Below are 22,771 nucleotides of genomic sequence, written 5' to 3'. Positions count from 1 at the left end.
CATCCTTACCCTTCTCTTAGTCTCACCCAGAAATATGATGGGGGGAATTACCTGCCCTAACCCCTCCCTCAAGAAATATATTACTGTACTCTGGAATTTAGACAAAACCTTGATAATCTCCAGGCTTTTTAAAGCACGAAATATAAATAAAAGCTGGGAAAGTAAACCAAAATTCTTCAGATTGCTCCTCATGAATATCCCCCTTCCTCTGCAATTCCCCAGAGTGGTAACGGATGGGTAGAGGCAGCTCAGGTGAATTACCCAGCTTGCCTCTCAACTCATTCCTCCTCCTCTTCTCAAAGGCTAGAGGCAGGGCCTTTCCAGTCCTCACGACCTGCCCTTCACCTAGTCCCTCCTGACCTAGGGATGGAGGCTTTGAGTCCCACAGTGTGGTGATACAGAGCACTAGGTGGCACTGCCTGGCTTTATTTAAAGGAAATGCAGTAGGCTTCCTCTGTAGAGCTCTGAAAAGGTTGACTACATAGAGGTCTTTTATGTTTTTACTTGGTGAAGTATTTCTCACATCTTTTGTTATCAGAGTACCATTCCAATCTCTTAACTTGCAGTGATGTGGAAAACTGTTTTGTAATGAAAGATCTTCACTGGGGGATTGAGCAGCATTTAGTAAAGTCTATGTTTGTAAAAAAAATAATAAAATAAAATAAAAAAATAAGCGGTGAGAGTGGGCATCCTTGTCTTGTTCCAGTTCTCAGGGGGAATGCTTTCATATTTTCCCCATTCAGTATTATGTTGGCTGTGGGTTTGTCATAGATGGTTATTACATTGAGGTATGACCCTTGTGTGCCGATCTTGCTGAGGGTTTTAATCGTAGAAAGATGCTGCATTCTGTCAAATGCCTTTTCTGTGTCTATTGAGATGATCATGTGATTTTTTGTTTTTAATTCTGTTTATGTGGTGCATCACATTCATTGACTTGTGTATGTTAATCCATCCCTGCATCCCTGGTATGAAACCCATTTGATCATGGTGGATTATTATCATTATTATTTTGAGATGGAGTCTTGCTCTGTCGCCCAGGCTGGAATGTGCAGTGGTGTAATCTTGACTCACTGCAACCTCCACCTCCCAGGTTCAAGTGATTCTCCTGCCTCAGCCTCCTGAGAAGCTGTGATTACACGCATGCACCACCATACCCAGCTAATTTTTGTATTTTTAGTAGAGACAGGGTTTCACCATGTTGGCCAGGCTGGTCTTAAACTCCTGACCTCGTGATCCACCTGCCTCGGCCTCCTAAAGTGCTGGGATTACAGGTGGGAGCTACCACGCCAGGTTGGATTATTTTTTTGATATGCCGTTCGACCTACAAAACATAGTTGAATGAAATCATGGACACAAACAAATGGAAAGACATCCCATGCTCAAGAATGGAGAGAATGAATATTGTGAAAAGGACCATACTGCCAAAAGCAATCACAAATTCAACACAATTCCTATCCCAAACCATATATCCCAGGTTTAGGCCATGGTATCTCTGAGCCAGAAAACCTCACAGTGAGTGCTATCAGTTAACAGAAGTCCTGCTTCCAAATAAAGCAGACCAGGGACCAACACACATTGGAGGGAAGCCTCCAACAAAAGAGATCAAAACAACAGAAAAAAGGAATTCATAAGACCAGTCAAAATCAGGAGCAAAACTTAAAAAAAAACTTAAAATACTCTCAAAAATATAAAATTCAATAAAAATGTAGAGGATAAAATGACAGAATATCCCAGAAGTGGAATAAAAAGACAAACTGAAAAAAAAAAAAAAATAGAAAGGGAAAAATTAAAAACCAATGCCTGTATACTGGTCTAAGCAGCCTAGCATCTGAATAACAAGACTATCGATAAAAAAGTAACAGAAAATAAAGAAGTTCTCAAGAAGAGATAGTCTGCAGGTTTAGTAGCCTCAATAAAATGAGAAGATCCCCACCACGCTGTGACTGGTTTTTTTTTTTTTTTTTGAGATGGAGTCTTACTCTATTGTCCAGGCTGGAGTGCAGTGGTGTAATCTTGGCTCACTGCAACCTCTGCCTCCTCGGTTCAAGTGATTCTCCTGCCTCAGTCTCCCAAGTAGTTGGGACTATAGGCACACGCCACCACTCCCGGTTAGTTTTTGTATTTTTAGTAGAGATGGGGTTTCACCATATTGGTCAGACTTGTCTCGAAGTCCTGTGCTTGTGATCCACCCACCACAGCCTCCCAAAGTGCTGGGATTACGGGCATGAGCCACTGTGCCCGGCTCCCACCAAGCTGTTATTATAAAATTTCAGAACCTCAGAGATAGAGAAGATCCTAAAAAGCTTCCACAGCTACCTAAAACCTGGGTGTAAATAAGGTATCACACACTGGCAATAGATTCAAGAACAACACTGTAATTAGAGCACAACTGCAAAATGTCTTCAGAACCACAAAATTTAGATTCAACCTAGAGATGTACTCTCTATCAAAGAGGAGGATTTTAAGATTGGCCAGCTCTCTAAACATCTCCACCCAGGAAAATGTGTTCAAGTACAACTAGAGAGGATAACAGGACAGAAGGAAACACAGAATCAGGGACTCAGGCAATCCCACACAAGACAGCAGTTATGTCAGATCCCAAAAGACTTTAAGGAGATAGCACTGAAAAGCAGACATCGAGCATATCTAGGGAAAGCCACTCCATACTGAGCTAGGATGACAATAGGCCAAAGAAAGTTGCCCTCCTACAAAGAAAGAAAGGAACAAATGTGTTTTCACAGACAGAAAATATCTTTGAAAGGCATGTGATAAATGCTACAATACTTAGGGGAAAAACAGCTGTTAGAAAATAGGCAAACGAATAGTCAGAAAATTAACTTCATGCTAAAAAATAATGGATGTGAAAGCAAACAGACCACCCAGAGGCTACTTACCATATTTGGATGGATAAAGTAACATAGGCTAGGAAAAAAGAGAAGATCCAGGAGAATTGCAGAAGTGCTCAGATTTCAGAACTGTTTCAGAGACATGACGAAGGACGTGCAATGCAGAGGCACAGTGAAAACACCACATGACTTAGCAGTGAATAATGTTTGCAGAGTCATAATCATGTAATTATTATTGATTTAATAAAAAAGTGTACTACAATTGGAAGAAACAGATCGAGGAACATAAGATCATGGTGTACAAGGAAGGTATGCTTTCACCTGATGTGACAGAAAATCAGTAGACAGTACTGGCATTAACTTATTCTATTTTTGTTATGTCATTAAAAATAAGATTAAATATTTAAGTTTTTTTTTTTTTTTTTTTTTGAGGCAGAGTTTCACTCTCTCACCCAGGCTGGAGTGCAATGGCACCATCTCGGCGCACTGCAACCTCTGCCTCCCGGGTTCAAGTGATTCTCCTGCCTCAGCCTCCTGAGTAGCTGAGATTACAGGCATGCACCACCACACCTGGCTAATTTTGTATTTTTGGTAGAGACAGCATTTCACCATGTGGGTCATGGTTGTCTCGAACTCCTGACCTCAGATGATCCGTTCACCTCGGCCTCCTAAAGTGCTGAGATTACAGGCATGAGCTACCATGCCCAGCCTTAAGGCAGATCTTTTTACCACAACCAGACTATTGAAATGTAACTTAAATATCAGACATCCTTAAAAGTGGACACACTAAACTAAAGACTTTTCTGGATAAATTTAATACTTAGGAAAACAGAAGAGATTTAGAAAATCCACAAAAAGAGGTCCATGCTACCACCACTGGGTCCAAATTGTAATTTAAAGAAATCAAGAGAGAAAACTTTTATGTCAAACTATCAATTTCTTAACCATTTGACTGTTTACTTACATGGTTTGTACAATTGCTTCTTCTTATTTCTACAACTAAGAATAAAAAAAAAAAAAAAACTGGTCACTTCTGATATAAATACCGTAAAATAAAAGTAGTTGTTAACATCTTAGTGATTACTCCTATGTAAAATGAGACAAAATTCCACTTAAAAAAACTATTTTCAATAATTTGTAATTTAAATTATCTGGCACGATTAATGTCATAAAGTCAAATCTAAAAACTTAGCTTTTCATCTAATTTACCTTTTGTTTCTATTACATACAAATGAAGGAATCCTCATGTACAAAAGAAAAGGGCAAAAAAATTAGGCCAGATGAAAATCTTAGCTAATAAAAATGTTTAACTGTTGCATATATAAGCCATGATCCATCAGTATTCTCTCATTCTGCATTTACACATAGCTTACTTTAATTATCAGAAGCTAAGAGCTAACAGCTCTAAGAACTACTTCCTGACCAGGCATCTATCTCTAGATGCAATAGAATCCCTGTAAGCATCTTGAACCACACTTAGTGGTTATCTACTAATATGTCACTAAACACAAAACAAAACAAAAAAGGGGTCTTTACACAACTCCAAAGTAATGTATCCTAATTTTTTTTTTTTGAGATGGAGTCTCACTCCGTAACCTAGGCTGGAGTGCAGTGGTAGGATCTCAGTTCACTGAAACCTCTCTGCCTCCCGGGTTCAAGCGATTCTCCAGCCTTAGTCTCCTGACAAGCTGTGACTACAGGCACGTGCCACCACGCCTAGCTCATTTTTTTTTTTTTTTTTTTTTTTTTGTATTTTTAGCAGAGAGGAGGTTACACTGCATTAGCCAGGATGGTCTTGATCTCCTAATCTCATGATCCACCCACCTCGGCCTCCCAAAGAGCTAGGATTACAGGTGTAAGCCACAGAGCCTTTCCTAAATTTTAATTTTAAAACGAGTATACAAACCTAATTGGACATAGTGTCTGTAGCACAAAAAAAAAATCATTTTTGTTTTTCTAAAAAAAGGCCAGAATAATAAAAGCCTTAACAGGGACTTGGGCCATGCTTTGTTTCCTACACTGCCTCTGCCTTTGATGCTGGAAGGGCCTTGTAGGCAAAAGTTCCTACCACTGAAGAGTGAGGGACATGCAATAGCTTTTCTTTTACCACTTCCATGCTCTCTAGGTGAGAGAAGCCAACGGCTCTGGAAGGAACTGGGAAATACAATTCTGATATGTTTTGGATATGTTCCCCCTCCAAACCTCATGTTAACATGTGACCCTTAATGTTGGAGAGAGGGCCTAGTGGGAGGTGTTTGGGTAATGGTGGGGGATTCCCAACGAATGGCTTGGTCCCACCCTCATGGTAATAAGCAAATTCTCATTATGGTAGTTTAAAAGAATGTGGTACCAGCCAGGTGTAGTGGCTCAAGCCTGTAATCCCAGCACTTTGGGAAGCTGAAGCAGGCAGATCATCTGAGGTCAGAAGTTTGAGACCAGCCTGGTCACCATGGTGAAACCCCGTCTATACCAAAAATACAAAAATTAGCCAGGTGTTATGGTGCCCACCTATAGTCCCAACTACTCGGGAGGCTGAGGCAGGAGAATTGCTTGAACATGGGAGGCGGAGTTTGTAGTGAGCCAAGATCGCTCCATTGCACTCCAGCCTGGGCAACAGAGCGAGACTCCATTTCAAAAAAAAAACAAAAAACAAAAGACTGTGGTACCTTCCCCCTTCCCCTCTCTCCTCCCTCTTTCACCGTGTGGAACCACCTGCTTCCCCTTTGCCTTCTATCATGATTGTAAGCTTGCTGAGGCCCTCACCAGAAGCAGATGTTGAAGCCATGTTTGTATAGCCTGAAGATCTATGAGCCAATTAAACCTCTTTTTGTTATAAATTACCCAGCCTTAGGTATCTCTTTATAGTAATGTAAAAAATGAACACAAATTCTAACCAGAAATAACTGACTCAAGATGGGCAAAGTCTACTCAAACTATAAAAACAAAGGTTAGAAACTCCCATATTTTACTGTGCTGCGTTACTTCACATATTATTATAGAACCCTCACTTGTATTCTTGCTGTTTAAGTCAACTGGAAAACTTGGTTGTGCATGGCTTTTTAGCAAATAAATGAGGATTTAACGATATCTTTAAGGAAAATAAGCAGGAGTAGGGCATGTTTACATTTACATTACATCAAATGAAAGGGTTAAAAACTTAAAAGTTTTGAGTAGCATGAACTTGGATGTGGTAAATGAATGTGGTCAGAGGACTGTGTGAGAGGAGGCCCAAATCACAGATTCAATCCCCGATGATAAACACCTATGTTTTTAATTTGTTTAAAAGAAAACCAAGCTGAAGCCTAAGTTCTATCATTCATCTTTAAAATGTACTCTTTGGAGCAAGGGAAAAGGGACCAAGAATTATGAATAAAGAGAAATCCATGACTCCTCCATCACATGACAAATTAATTGTGTTGATAAAAAGATGGCAAAATGTATAAACAAAAAGTTTACATGTTTTCACTAACAAGATAACTAAAGGAAAGTATATCACATGTTAAAATAAGACAAGTGAATATGTGAAAAGTTGAAAAATTTAAACCAATATGAGTTATACACCTGATCAAACAAGAGTTTTTGCTCTTTCTCTTGGTGGAAAAAACAATGTTGTCTCACCATCTGTTTGAGAGTTCCTCTGGAATATTGTGGTTGCCTCCGGATTGGCAGAAGGGTTAAAATCCAAAGCTATATGTATAGAGGGAGAAAAGAAAAAATATGTAATCATTTATTAAAATTTATCAACTCTTTTACTCAACTGCTGCATTTAGGCTATTTCACTACTTTTATTTTTATTCTTATCCACTGAAATGAATGTATAGACATAAGATAGAGCCAGGCAAGGTGGCACATGCTTATAGTCCCAGCTACTCAGAAGGCTGAGATGGGAAAATCACTTGAACCCAGGTCAGCAATTTGAAGCCAGCATGAGTAACATAGTGACACCCACCTTTATTCAAAAAAAAGGAAGAAGAAGAAAAAGAGGTAAATGTTGGCTTTGAGTTGTGTAAAATCAACTTCGCATAAAATAAATCAAGATGCCAGTAAGTTTTAAAAGACAGGTCTATTTTATAGGCAAAGTATAAGATGTATTCTAGAGTTCTTAAAATTTTTTAAAAGTAAATTCAGCATATCTGTCACTTCCCTGTCATTCTGAGGACACAGAACCTTAGTTCTGTTTGCATAGCTGTCTTCCACAGTCATGTGATATCTCTAAGTCTTCATTTCTTCACTAGCAATACAAAGGGAGTACACAGGCCTTATTTATATTGGAAAGGGCCAAGTGAAACATACATAAACTGTGTTGTAATCCTAAAGAATGACAATAAACAGCCATTTTGGGGCTCTCATCCTATACTACCCATCTACTAACTGGTGTGTAACATCACTCAGAGGCTTTCCTTACATCAGCAAGCAGAGTATAAGTTTACACAACTACTTACACGCTTTGTGTATAAAGGTATAATCAATTAATTCACATAATATATTTGTTTATTCTAAAGCAATTCTTAAATATCTTGAAAAGTGAGGATAGTACTTCCAAGTTACAAAGTCACACTCATCATGAGTCTTAATTATCCTACTTCTTAAAAAATTAAGAGCCCAACCAAAGTTTAAATAGAAGAGCTACAAGACATTTCCTCTACAGTAATGAAATCTCTGGCATTTAAATGAAACCAATAAGCCAACTGGATTTAATTTTGTTGTGATGCAATGTTTTCCATGAAAATTTTAGTTTTTATTCAAGAACTATATTACTACCCAGAATTACTTTTACTTAGATTCATCTCTTCACAAAATTTTAGAGGCAAATCAACTAATTGTTTTCTCTTTTCTACCACCACCCATCCCCTGCCTCTCCCAACAGTGTAGGGACTGAAAAACTCCAACTTACTTTCTTTTTTTCTTTTTCTTTTCTTTTTTTTTTCTTTTTTTATTTTTTTGTGAGACGGGGTCTCGCTCTGTCACCCACTTGGAGTGCATTGGCGTGATCTCTGCTCACTGCAACCTCTGCCTCCTGGGTTCAAGCAATTCTCCTGTCTCAGTCTCTAAAGTAGCAGTAACTACAAGCATGCACCACCACGCCCAGCTAATTTTTGTATTTTTTTAGTAGAGATGGAGTTTCACTATGTTGGCCAGGCTGGTCTCGAACTCCTGACCTCAGGTGATCCACCTGCCTCGGCCTCCCAAAGTGCTGGTATTACAGGCGTGAGCCACCATGCCTGGCCAAAACTCCAATTTTCTTATCTTTGAACAAGATGCTATTGTCAGGAGGGGAAAGGACAAAGGGAGAGCCATGGCAACAAACACTCTTACAGGGAAGGTCGGAGATTTTAACCTGCAATTTTTATATTACACATTAAAAGTCTACATTGATGTTTCATGTCTTTTGAAAGTTTTGACCATGAACCTCACCTATCTTTCAGAACAAGGAGGTAAATAAAATCTGTTAAGTCACCAGAATAAATCTGGAGACACATTTTGTGTTAAAGTAAGAATTTTAAAGTCATCAGAGCCTCATGGGCAAACTTCTTTGACAAACCCTCCCCCTCCACACACAGCCATTTTTCTGCATCCCTGGTTGTGACATTTTGCACCTTTCACAATTATTTTAAGCACCCTCTTCCCCCCACCCTCTTCTGTGTTCAAATTACAGTTAGAAGAAACTAAGCAGCTTCTATCAAGGTGACTTACAGCAGCCCATTAAGAATCCCATACAGCCTCTCCCATGGCAACCTCCATTCTGATTTTAAATAAGAAATCCCCAAATATTTGAATATGAACTGTCCTGAGATTTAGCTACTTTAACAAAGGAAACAATTAGGCACTTACCTGATTCCTTCACTTAGGTACCATCTGGATAAGTACAAAGAAAAAATAAGATGGGTGCTGGAAAGTTGGGATATTTGAGTTTTTATTGAGAAAAGGAAGAGAATATTCCAAAGAAGCCTTAGCAAAGTCCCACAGGATGATAAATAGAGCTACAGACAATGTTGTCTCACCATCTGTTTGATCGTTCCTCTGGAATATTGTGCTTGCCTCTGGATTGGCAGAAGGGTTAAACCCCAAAGCTATATGTATAGAAGGAGAAAAGAAAAAAAATATGTAATCATTTGTAAAAATTGATCAACTCATTTATTCGACTGCTGCTTATTTGACAAGAAGAGCCATAAATAAATGGTCCCATGCCAGCCTGGGAGAAAGATGAGACAGCAAGAACTGAGCGATTGGGAGGGGAGGCGAAAATAAACTGCTGGATTTGGTGGGGAAAGACTAAGGGGTGGGAATGCAAGGCAGAGCCAGCTTGTGCTCCTGGCCAGCCCGTGGGAAAGCTGGCTACTGGCAGAAAAGAGCTTGAAGTGGGCGATGCCTCCCGGGGGACCTTGGGGACAGCAGCAGCCAGAGGCAAGCCCAAGGCAGATGGCACCCGTTACCTCCTTACCTTCAGGCATCTCCCGGTCATGGATGTGGTGCATGGGGAGGTCTTCACCAACTTCAACAGTCACCTCAGCAGGCTGCACAGCAGCAGCCATGGGCGCCCCTGCCATCCCGTCCCCAGCTCCTGCCATCCTGTCCCGAGCTCCTGCCATTCTGTCCCCAGCGCCTGCCATTCTGTCCCCAGCTCCTGCCTCATAGATCTCAGATTCAGAGGGACACACAGACCCCTGTTGCTGGTCAAACTCAGGGCTGTCCCTGGGGCGCACACAACAGGTCAGTATGTTCCCCATGCGGCGCCTCTACTGTCTGCCACCACCTGGGCCTCTGCTCACAGCTTGGGCTCGCAGTCCCACTGCCCTAGGCTGAGGCTATGCTGCACTTGCAGAGATGGTCTTGCCCGCTGCTCGCCTGCCCACCTCACAGGCCAGCCCTGGCCCCGGCCCCGGCCCCGGCCGCGGCTGCGGGCCAAGGCCCGCAACCTGCCGCCTCCCCTGAGTTGACTTGTCTGGGAGGGTGGAGACCAGCCGGCTTATTTAATAGGTTGTGAACTCAAAAGCACTGAGACACACAACAACTGCCTGAAGAGAGAACAGAGGGAGCTCCTCCTCCTTCTGCAGTCACCTACAGACTGAAGCCCACTGGCCCAGGTGGGAGCACAAGCATATGGCACACAATGCCCCACCCCACGCTTCACAATGCCCTCCCTGACAGCTCACAGTGCCCCACCCTGGCTGCCACCCCTCCCCAACAGCTCAGAATGCCCCTGCCTGGGCTGCCCCGCCCTGTGGCTTATGATGCTGCTGCTCTCCTGGCCCCTCGTGCAGTGTCAGTGGGACTAAGGTTTTCATCCATCACCAGCTTCCTGAGTTTTTTAGTCCTAAGAAAAGCACAGGGTAGTTCGTTACTTGAAGCCATCTTCCTCTATGAGTTCTACACAAAGCCTCAGTAGAGTGGGTCCCATTAGCAACCAAGTCGAACAACTTTTATTTGCTGACTGAATATAGATACACCTGAATGGTTGACTGCTTTTGTAACAAAACATTCCTCTCCTGTCTTCCAATGAGTGGTTGTTTTTGTCTGCAACTTGACCACAGCAATCCCTGGGGCCCTAGCTCTATTCTCAGTAAAAGAGTTACGGCTGTGTGTCTTGAATGACACCTTAGGACCCATCCTGCCTCCACCTCCTTCTCCATAAAATAGAAACCTAACTTGTCCCTCCAAGGTCTGAAATGCTGAAACTCCCTTTTCTCCCCGCTATTTCTTCCTTCCATGGCAGGGACTTTTCAGATTTTCTTTTACTAACAAAGCACTCAGCATGATTTTGTCATACAAAATCGAGAGCCATAAAGTGGGTTACCACAGTCCTAAGTCAATAAAGATAATACTCAACATCTGGCAAGTCGTGTGTGCCTGACAGTGTCCCCACTGTGCTATGCTCACTTAACCCTCAAAACAATCTCATTTTACAGATTTTACAGAAAAACTTGAGATGGAGAAGGTAAGTAACCTCCTCAAGTAACGTCACATGACTGTTAAGGGTGGGGCCACAATTTGACCCCAGGTAGTCTGAATCCCCTAGTTCTTCAAGCATGATTATCAGAAATTATATCAGTCTGTTTTCACACTGATATAAAGAAATACCTGAGGCTGGGTAATTTATAAAGGAAAGAGGTTTAATTGACTCACAGTTTCACATGGCTGGGGAAGCCTCAGGAAATTTATAATCATGGCAGAAGGGGAACCAGGTCCAACTAACATGGTGGCTGCACAGAGAGTGTGAGCATGTAAAGGAGCAACTGTCAAACATTTATAAAATCATCAGATCTCAGCTGGGCACAGTGGCTCACACCCATAACCCTAGCACTTTGGGAGGCCAAGGTGGGTGGATTGACTGAGGTCAGGAGTTGGAGACCAGCCTAGCTAACGTAATGAAATCCCATCTCTGCTAAAAATATAAAAATTAGCTGAGTGTGCTGGTGCATGCCTGTAATCCCAGCTATTCAGAAGGCCAAAAGCAGGAGAATCACTGAAATCCAGGAGGCAGAGACTGCAGTGAGCCAAGATGGCGCCATGGCACTCCAGCCTGGGGAGAGAGCAAGACTTGATCCCAAAAAACAAAACAAAACAAAACAAAATCCTGTAAGATCTCATGAGGACTCACTGAATACCACAAGAACAGCATAAGGAAAACTGCCCCCATGATCCAATCACCTCCCCCCAGGCCCCTCCCTCAACACATGAGGATTATGGGGATTACAATTCATGCTGAGATTTGGGTGGGGACATGGCCAAACCACATCAGAAAGTAAAGGTAGAAGTCAAGCTTGGACGGGAAGTGACACTGTAGATTACTATTCTTTTTTTGTTTTTTATTTTTGAAACGAAGTTTTGCTCTTATTGTCCAACGAATTTTTGTTTTTCTAATTTCATATTCAGATTGTGTCTTGCAGATGTACAGAAATACAACTGATAAATGATTCTATTAACCCTTTATGCTTCAACCTTGCTGAACACTCTTTTTTTTTTTTTTTTTTTTTTGAGATGGAGTTTCATTCTTGTCGCCCAGGCTGGAGTGCAATGGCGCAATCTTGGCTCAACCCAACCTACACCTCCTGGGCTCAAGTTATTCTCCTGCCTCAGCCTTCCGAGTAACTGGGATTACAGTCATGCGCCACCATGCCTGGTTAATTTTGTATTTTTAGGAGAGATGGGGTTTCACCATGTTGGCCAGGCTGGTCTTGAACTCCCGGCTTCAGGTGATCCGTCCGCTTCGGCCTCCCAAAGTGCTGGGATTATAGGCAGGAGCCACCACTCCCGGCCCCTTTTTGTGTCCTAACATCAGTCAACACTCGTATTTTAAAATAATAACAATGAATGGCAGTATCTTAGAACAGGGAATTATACATCTTCCTCTTGTCCTGATCCTGGTGCAGATATTTTGTCTATAAAATGTTACTCACAGATGAATTCATGAGAACATTACTGTGACTTTCAAATCCATATACAAGTCAATGCTCATTCATGAATATTTCAATAAAATAAAACTAATTCCAAAATAGAATCCCAGGGTTGAAGCAGTTTCAGGAAAAAGGAGTTGGCAGTAGGAAGTAAAATAGCAAAAAAATGTTTTTTTTTTTTAAAAAAGGGTATATTTGTGTCTACAAGGTTTTTCTTAATTATAGCATTAGATAATGTATATATATTATATATATACATACATGTATATAAACACATACACATATATAAAGCAATGGAAGTGCCATTGTTTTCACACTAGTCTAGAATATTAAAATATATGTATAACGTGGTCAGTAAAATAATGGCCCTTCAAAGATGTCCACAGATTCCTAGAACCTTACATGAAAACGGTACATCATACAAGATTAACCTTGACAGGAGGAGACTACCCTGGTGCTATGGAAGGAACGTTGTGTTCTGTCAATGTTCCTGTGTTAAAATCCTAACCCTCAAGGTGATGGTATTAGGAGGTTAAGCCTTACGGGAGACTCTGCCCTCATGACTGGGATTAGCACCCTTATTAAAAGCACAACGGAGCTTGTTTGTTCCTCTCACCATGTGAAGACATAGCAAGAAGCCTCTATGAGAAAGCAGGCCTTCTCCAGACACTAAAACTGCCGGCACCTTGATCTTGCACTTCTCAACCTCCAGGACTGTGAGAAACAAAGTTCTGTTGTTTATATGCTGCCCGGTCTAGTGCATTTCCTTGTAGCAGCCTGTATGGATGAGGACAGTGGCCTCATGTGGATGATGATGGCGTCTCCATTCAGGACTAAGTAAGCACATGAGTCCTTAAGAGTAGAAGAGATGGGGGAAGGAAAGAGCCACAGAGACACGTGGCCATAGAAGAAGGGCCTATGGGATGCAAGGTTGCTAATGGTGAGAGTGGAGAAGAGCCCAAAGCCAAAAAACGGAGGCAGACTCCAGAATGTGGAAAAGGCCAGAAAAAAGATTCCCTACAGCCTCTAGAGATGAAGGTAGCCTTTCCAACACCTAGATTTTAGCCCAGGGAGATCCACATCAGACTCTGACATACAGGAGTGTAATAAATTTGTTTTATACCCTGACATGGTGGTAGTTTGTTGTAGCAGCAATGGACTAGTAATAAATAAATAAATAAATATATATATATATATACACACACACACTATATATATATATATGTACACACACACACACAATAAATATATATATATATACACACACACACACAAATATATATTAGCCGGGTGTGGTGGTATGTGCCTGTAGTCCCAGCTACGCGGGAGGCTGAGGCAGGAGAATTGCTTGAACTCGGGAGGCAGAGGTTGCAGTGAACCAAGATAGTGCCACTGTACTCCAGCCTGGCGACAGAGCAAGAGTCCACTTCACATTACCTTCATTCTGAGAAGGTATAATCATCAACACATTCTTGAGCACAACTATGCACACATGCACTTCCGCATTCACAAGCCATGCTGCGTGCACACACTAATGCCCCTAGATTCTTTTTTTGAAGAGATGGTGTCTTGGTGTGTATATATATATGTGTGTGTGTGTACATATATATACATATACACATGCACTACCCACACATACACACAGAACTACATATATCCTGCCCTTCAAAACTGAAGCAGATAAACTATATGTTAGCATTAACTTAGCTGGGTGTGGTGGTGCACGCCTATAGTCCCAGCTACTCAGGAGGCTGAGAGGGAGGATCACTTGAGCCCAGGAGTTTAAGACCAGCCTGGGCAACACACTGAGGCCACATTTCGAAAACAAACAAACAATAACACAACAAACCTTTGATTAAGCTCATTTCCCAAATTTGAAGAGGAGACAATTATTAGATAAAGAGGAGAAAAGAGAAAGGTAGAGCTGCTGACTTCTGTGGTGGAAGCACAGGCCCAAACACACTCCTGTCCTCCTGGCTTTCCTGTCCCTTCTCATAAGGGACACATGAACCTCTCAAACTGAAGCACGGATTACAGACGCATACTCAGAACTCAATGCAGTTTTGTTTTATGATTTTTTATACATACGTGTCCTTGTTTTGGCTTCCCGTTCTCAACTCCCTTACTCTAGTTAGAAAAAAATGGCTATTACCAAATATGAGTACATCCTTATGCACTAATGCCAACTGATCACCAGCTGGTTTTGTTCTTTTACAAAGTCATAAATCTTTAGGCTTTAACACGTCTTCCAAGCAACAGAATGTTATTCTCCGGTTCGTTAACACAAATTCTACATTTAAAATGAAGACTTCACAGGTTGATTTAAATAATATATTAACCAAAATAGACTGGCCATGGTTCAAACTGACATTTTAGTTAAATGTGATGATAGGTTGAGTAACCTAGCAGTACTCTAACATGACTTTTGGTTATGGCTTTTTCCATATTATGTTTAGGCTGAGGCATCCCTAAATGATTCCACTGTAATTCCCCTTCTTAAACATGAGATTTATCTTTACAAAATAATTTATTTTCTTAAAATTACAAGCTAATTCTATTGTTCATGCCTGCATAATCTCACTAGATATCAGCTGTATGTGTACACACATACATATAGGTATTTGTATATACACACATTACATAATTTTTTAAAAAACTTATTAGGGAACGACTACAAAGACAAAGAGGCTTTGTGTAATGTGATAGAAACACAACTGCAGGACAAACAGGCTGCTGTGAGGGCGGTATTTACCGTTGCTGCTGTGAAACTTGGAAAAACATGGATAGTGGATATTTAATCCCCATAACAGAAAATTTAGGGTGCAGAAAACTTCCCATCATTTTTACAGAGAATATCAATAGAAAGGCATTCAATGCAGGAAATACACAGTGTGACAGTATACAAAAATAAGCAGGTTGATGGTTTAGATTTATGAGACAAGAGACAGAAATAATAGATGATGTCATAATTATCCTTTTTGGAGTTACGAAAATTCTTCACTTTATATATGGTCAGGTGCTTTCCAATGTCAATGAGAAAAATTTAAAGGAAGACTCAAATCTAAGATGTGGAGAGATCTTTCTAAAAGTGACCTTCAGGCCAGGCACAGTGGCTCACACCTGTAATCCCAGCACTTTGGGAGGTAGAGGCGGGCGGATCACGAGGTCAGGGGATCGAGACCATCCTGGCCAACGTGGTAAACGTCATCTCTACTAAAATACAAAAAATTAGCCAGGTGTGGTGGCGTTTGCCTGTAGTTCCAGCCACTTGGGAGGCTGAGGCAGGAGAATCGCTTGAACTCGGGAGGCAGAGGTTGCAGTGAACCGAGATAGTGCCACTGTATTCCAGCCTGGCAACAGGGCAAGACTCCACCTCACATTATCTTCATTCTGAGAAGGTATAATCATCAACACATTCTTGAGCACAACTATGCACACATGCACTTCCGCATTCACAAGCCATGCTGCGTGCACACACTGACGCCCCTAGATTCCTTTTTTGAAGAGATGGTGTCTTGGTCTGTCACTCGGGCTGGAGAGCAGTGTTAGGATCAGAGCTCACTGCAGCCTCCAACTCCTGGGTTCAAGTGATCCTCCTACCTCAGGCTCCTGAGTAGCCTGAACTACAGGAATGAGCCACCATGCCCAGCCAATGTTTTCATGTTTTTGTAGAGATGTAATCTTGCTATGTTGCCCAGACTGGTCTTGAACTCCTGGCCTCAAGGAAGCCTCCTGACTTGCTCTCCCAACATGCTGAGATTACAGATGTGAACCACTGTGCCCAGCCACTGGATTCTTTATTGAGAAGAAAATTTGTTTGCTGACATGTAGGCAATGAATTCATAAATAATAGGTCACAAATTACTAATTTACAAGTCAATATAATGAGTTGAGTAAACACAAAATAACAGCATAAATTAATAAACAGTTGATAACTTCAAAGTTTCTTTTTTTTCTTTAAAATGAAGCTCTGACAGAGACTACTACTTGTCCATTAGATGGAAAAGTCAGAGGTGGTTAAAATGTCAGAGGTACACTTATTAATACCTTGCTGCCTTTTGTGTAGCTTCTTCTCAGTACTTCACCAGTTGGGACTGACTCACCTCTCCAGCTGGGTTCAGGAGCCAGACAGGAGCACGCAGAACTGGGAATCCAAAGCCATCTCTGATACTAAAAGCAATGAAAACATAAATAACCAAACATATTATCAAGAAATGACGAAGAGATTGATATCAAGTCCAGCAAGAAGAGAAGAAAGCATTTAATCTGCCAGGCTTTCATTCTGACAAAATAATTTACAACACGCATGTCTCTATCTGACATATGTGAATAGAAAAAGAACCCAAATACCCAGTTAATTGCAAGATGAAAATGAAAAAGAACTCTTGCTTATTCACCAGTGTACAATCGAATCTGGGCTACTAAAACACTTTGCTGCACTGATTCTCTCTATGCAACACACACTTTATTGCCATTTGGAAATGGGATTTCTTGCTTTGATTTAAATACACTTCCTTTGATTTCTTACTTTAAGTATACTTTCTTAACATATTCCCAGCTATATTCTCGGTACAAATTTTCAAGTGTAAGTAACTACTTCTGCTTTTGATAAACAGATAGTATAACTGGTGAAATAAGGTACACTCCCACGCAAAGGTGACAGTACAAGGTAAAGACTCCAGAGTCCAGTAAAATATAACAGTCAAGAAAAAAAGAAAAAAAGGTGAGAGTAATTGGGCAGTGGGGAAATCTTGTGTGTGGAAAGAATGAATCTGGAAAACTGTTCTTCCCTAAGACTTCAGCAGGATTTGGATGGTAGAGAGCTTTGTGTACAAGCGTTCCAGTTCCACACAGTTCAGGTCTAATTTGAAAGGTAACTTCTAGTGCAACCTGTGACTCAACCTGTCCTAAAGTGCCATATGTAAAGGGTCTGGAGATAACCCACAGGCAGCACTGTGAACTCCTGACAGCCCTTCCAGATAAATACCAGGTCAGTGTCTACACCTGATGACACAGAGCGGAATATCTGAAAAATAATACTTCTTCAACCAATGGACTGCCAGTCACTATTACTTAGTGTAAAATACTATCTTACATATACATATACAATGCTATTATATTACATACTACGTATCTGTGACTTTTTTTAATTGCAGTGTTCCACATTGAAGCAATGAAATATAAAAACCAAACGTTTATTAAGCTTAAAGGCAACTTAGAAATACTGATGCCAGATAGAAAGATGCTTTAGTCCCAAGTCAGCTATTTAGAAATGCCCCAACTAAACCAACAGAGGAATCTTGAGGCATAATAAGTGTTCATACTTTTCCAGCTATACTTGTGCTTGCCTTGAATATGGAAACCTAAGCTTCAGTTATGCCACAGCACAGAATGTGTTATATTTTATATCACTGAGCCTTAGTTTACAAATGGTAAAAAAAAAAACAGGGAAGGTAAACTGTGAGGTTTCCTTAAGGAGCCGTTATATCCAACAGACTCATGAAAATCTTTGCCAAATGTCCTCGGTACATAGCTCCTCCCCACTGATGGGCTCAACTGGGAGAAGCTATGCACATGTCTCAATTTTCATATGCTCAATGGCAATACAGGATTCCTAGGATAAAGTAAGGGATATAAATGACACAGCATACTGAAAAGACTATAATATTACTTCAGAGTGTTGCAAAATAAAGATCACAGATGGAAGTTTTAGTTCATTGAAGGATGTAATCATGTATATTTCATTAGTGTGTTTTAAAGTCTTATACTGCTTACATTCTTATGTGGGAAAATATAACTTGTTTGTGCTTTATGGATGAAATGTGAACAGGCAAAACTAAAAATAATTTTACAACTCAAATCACCAGATGTTAATGGCTCGTAATTCAACCGGAAATCTGAAAGATAGTATCTGTTTCATTGTGATACCAAGTATCAGTGACAAGGAAGATTTTATTTGTGGTATTTAAGTGTAGGCCTCTGGAACAAATGACTTGGTTCACAGGCAGCACGCCCACTGCTGAACTGCCATGGCCTGACAGCCTGTCTTATCTGCCAAACTGCTCATTAGGTTTAGTAATCTTCACCTGTGCCTCCAGCTTACCTTTCAGCAGGTAATACACATCAGCCTGCTTTTATCATCTTCTGCAGCGAGCTTCCAACACTCCTTTAGCAGTACAGTGCCCCTGCATCCGCAATCCTCCAAACACACTTTGTATACATGTCATTATTTTTCAACTGTCAATTCAGCTTCCAACGTTGAAGGCTAGCTTAGCTTAAATAAAGCAAAAATACAAGACAGAGAATATGCAAAGTCAGTCCTGCATTGTAAATATTAAGTGGGCTGACCAATCATTTAATTTTTTGACATTAAAAAAGAATACATTCACCATACAAATTTAATATTTCAATACAGATTTCAGAGCGTATTTCGGAGTGGGGCACAGGGGACAATAGAGCAGAGGATTCCTCTCCCAATTGTCTCTGTCCTATCCAACCTTTGTTACAGGTCAGAGAGTTCTCCAATCTATAAATATACAACAGAGATAATGTGGCAACCAGGACACAGAGACTTACTAGAGTACTGCTCAGCTCTCTGCCTAGGCCTGATTCTGCTGATCCCTGACAATGAGCGCTGTGAAATTTAGAGGCAGATCAATACACACACGCACAAACACACAAAAGAGATACTTCATGGGCAGAAAGCACCAAAGATATAAAACAAAATGTCTGAAAGACCATAAAACAACTTCTGATGAAATGCTATTTGCATTTTGCAGAAGCAAAATATTCACCACCAAACCTACAATTAGCTTAAAAATTACAGTAAGTGCAGTAATTTTGGATCCCACCTCCAATTCATACCTTATCAACATGTAATAATCACACTGCATCTAAAACAAAGATGGATAGACTTTATATGCTGAATACAACTTGTACAGTAAGAAGGTAATTTTTTGAAATACTGTGAATACAACATTTGTATGCCATGCTCTACTTCACAAGTTAAAAGAAAATATAATCATTTCTACTCTCAAAATGTACTGAAATAAAATACAGAAAAGGGTATTCTAATACCAGTTAACATTAAGAGAATATATCTCTATTTTTTTTTTTTTCTTTTTTTTTTTTTTGAGACGGAGTCTTGCTCTGTCGCCCGAGCTGGAGTGCAGTGGCCAGATCTCAGCTCACTGCAAGCTCCGCCTCCCGGGTTTACGCCATTCTCCTGCCTCAGCCTCTGGAGTAGCTGGGACTACAGGCGCCCGCCACCTCGCCCGGCTAGTTTTTTGTATTTTTAGTAGAGACGGGGTTTCACCGTGTTAGCCAGGATGGTCTCGATCTCCTGACCTCGTGATCCGCCCGTCTCGGCCTCCCAAAGTGCTGGGATTACAGGCTTGAGCCACCGCGCCCGGCCAAGAGAATATATCTCTAAACCAAAGATCTTGGATCTTCTAGAAAGACAAAATCAACCTGTATATACTTGGGTAAGAAAAAAAAATTAAGAGATCAAGAAAGGAGAGAGGATGTTAGCATAGAATCATCTCCAAAAATGGCTTTCCGATGCATCTGACCAGTTTTAAAGTCCATTTGTTTTTCCTCCTTTAGCATCAACAGCCTATATTACCAAGGAAATGCAAAATAATTCAATTTGTACATTAACCAGCTAACCTAGAAATGGCAATATAGTCAATGAAAATACAAAGAAATAGAAAAATGTCAAGGAATTGTTTAAAATGTTTCAGATGACATAGCATAGGGAAAAAATGATCTGATAAACACTGGAAGAGTTAATAAGCAAACTCAGGCATGGTTCCCTAACACCACACCTCAAAAGACCTTACAGCGAGAATAAAGGAATAACCCTTTTAAAAAAAATCTAATTTTAGAAAACAATTGCTCAACAGGGAAGTTCGTGTTTTGTAGATCTTTTGGAAAGCTGATTAATTTCTAAGCCAAAAACACATGATCCTTAAGAGAAATGGCTGAGTCCAGGCCCAAGGCAGGAAGAGGGCAAAATGAGCCTGGATCCTCTTGTTCTGTCAGAAAGTAAGAAATGCTAAAGACTAACAGAGACAGTTGACAGGACACAGGATACAGGCTGAAGGCTCCTGTGGCCAAATCTGGGACAGCATAGACATCAGAAAGAACAACGACAGTGATGGAAAATAACCCATAGAATAAAACGCAAGTGCATTAGTCAGCAGTGATACCAAAATAAAGAGGAGAAGCGAAAGCTCTTTGTTAAAAATGCCAGGTAACAAACGTAGGAGGAATGACACAGGAAGAACATTCAATTTAAGTCACCAGTGCCATAAATGATAGAGAAGATCATAACGAGGCTAAAATCACTGGATGAAAGAAAACTATACAGAGCTATTTAACATAGCACAATATATAAAAGTATGAAAACCTAAATTAGAAAAAATGAAAAATCATACCATAAGAGATGGCCAAGTTTGAATACAGCAATAATAGGCCAGACAGTGGCTCACACCTGTAATCCCAGGACTTTGGGAGGCCAACGTGGGAGAATAGCTTGAGCCCAGGAGTTCGAGACCAGCCTGGGCAACATAGAACTAATCTCCAGAAAAAAAGAAAAAAATCAGTCGGAGTGGTGGTGCACTCCTGTAGTCCCAGCTACTTGCAGGGTTGAAGAGGGAGGATCACTTGAGCCTGGGAGTTCCAGGCTGCAATGAGCCAAGATCACGCCACTGCACTCCAACCTGGGAGACAAAGCAAGACCTTCTCTCAAAACAAAAAAAAATACACCAATAATAACAAAATGTGACTACATAAAGACTGTAAAGACTGTATAGAAAAAGGAAATGCTGAGAATATAGAAATAAAATTACGTATTTTAACTGTAACTCTATTAGAAGAGGGTAGGCTTGTAGACAAGGATGACTAGAAGGATATGCAAAAATGAAAGTAGCTAATAACACTCATTATGTCAGTCACTGCGGTAGTACTTTATGCACATTGTAACAAACTACATACTAGATTATCTCAAATTTTTCAGATAAATTTTACTGGGAGTCATAAATCAGTACAACAAAACCAATGTTTTGCAAACATCCACTATGTATAAAGGTATACAAATTCTTAACCCAGGCTGAAAAATAATTCACATAAGCCACATATCAGTGTAAACCTACCCATGAGATAATACAACATCATCTAAATAAAACTTTCAGAGAGAAGGCATATGGCTTCTGGACAGCCACAAACTCCCTGACTCTGCTCTAGTGTTTTGGCCACCAAAAGAAAGCCAAGTGGCCTCAGGTCTCCTAAAAAAACAAAAAAGCAACCAATGGAAGATGGCGTGGTATTTGAGGAATATTTGGGGTCTGTTGAAAAATGCATCTTGTATTTTATTTCAAGAAAAGACTTCCTCATAATATCAGATAAGTGAAGAGACACATGCACACACAAAGAAAAAAAATAGAATGAATCCCAACAAAATGTGTTATAATGGCAGAATTACAGGTGATAAAATCTTCCATAATATATCTTTTTAATTAAAAATAGGAAAAAAAAGCAGACTTACCTGTGATTATCTATATTCTCTGACCCAAGTGGCTTGGAACCAGAAAATAGCATCACTCGACTTGAAGCCATCTTGGTGGAGTGAGTGGTGATGAAAGTCTGGACCAGCTCATGGGTGGGCCCCACCTCGTCCTGTCAAGACCATCAAGAAAGGGCACATGAGGAAAGCACAAAGATCTTGGAGAGACACTGGTTTCACGCAGTTTCTCAAAATTATCTTGGACACATTTCCTGAGAACCTTTCTTAATGCCTCAAAAAGCAGAGAAGAGACCGGGCACAGTGGTTCACGACTGCAATCCCAGCACTTTGGGAGGCCAATTGGGCAGATCACAAGGTCAGGAGATCGAGACCATCCTGGTTAACAAGGTGTAACCTTATCTCTACTAAAAATACAAAAAAATTATCCAAATGTGGTGGCGTGTGCCTGTAGTCTCAGTTACTCAGGAGGCTGAGGCAGAAGAATGGCGTGAACCCGGGAGGTGGAGCTTACAGTAAGCAGAGATCTCGCCATTGCACTCCTGCCTGGGCAACAGAGCGAGACTCCGTCTCAAAAAAAAAAAAAAAGAAGAAGCAAAGAAAATCCGTACAACAAAGCTTGAAATGGACCCCCATCTCCATTAAACTTTTCCAAAGTTCAGGGAGTATATAACCTGATAACCTGAACACCTAACTAGAAAAACCTCAGTTCCAGTGCTACAAGAATGCTAGTTTTTCTAACATTTTAAAATAACCCCGATTTTAACCCAATAAAATTCCACTTCAGAACAAGATATAAACGTTTGAAATCCACTTTAAAATACAGAATGAGGAGACCACTGAGAATGAGAAAAAGACTAACGAGAGCTGGAAAGCACACTGATTTTGTAGAAATGAAGATGGGCTGTGCAGGCGCCACACAGGGAGGGGACAGGAGGGGAGGGGAGGGGAGGGGAGGGGAGGGAAGGGAAGGGAAGGGAAGGGAAGGGAAGGGAAGGGAAGGGAAG

General features: G+C 40.7%; 1 pseudogene; it reads right to left on the bottom strand.

Annotated features, from left to right (window-relative positions):
• Window positions 1-21,896: 21,896 nt before the first annotated feature.
• Window positions 21,897-22,771, bottom strand: part of LOC113225088 — a 9,213-nt pseudogene continuing 8,338 nt past the window's right edge.

This window comes from Piliocolobus tephrosceles, chromosome 9, assembly GCF_002776525.5.
Source record: "Piliocolobus tephrosceles isolate RC106 chromosome 9, ASM277652v3, whole genome shotgun sequence".
NCBI lineage: Eukaryota > Metazoa > Chordata > Mammalia > Primates > Cercopithecidae > Piliocolobus > Piliocolobus tephrosceles.
The sequence above is the reverse complement of the archived record's forward strand: the minus strand, read 5'-3'. Positions and strand labels throughout refer to the sequence as shown.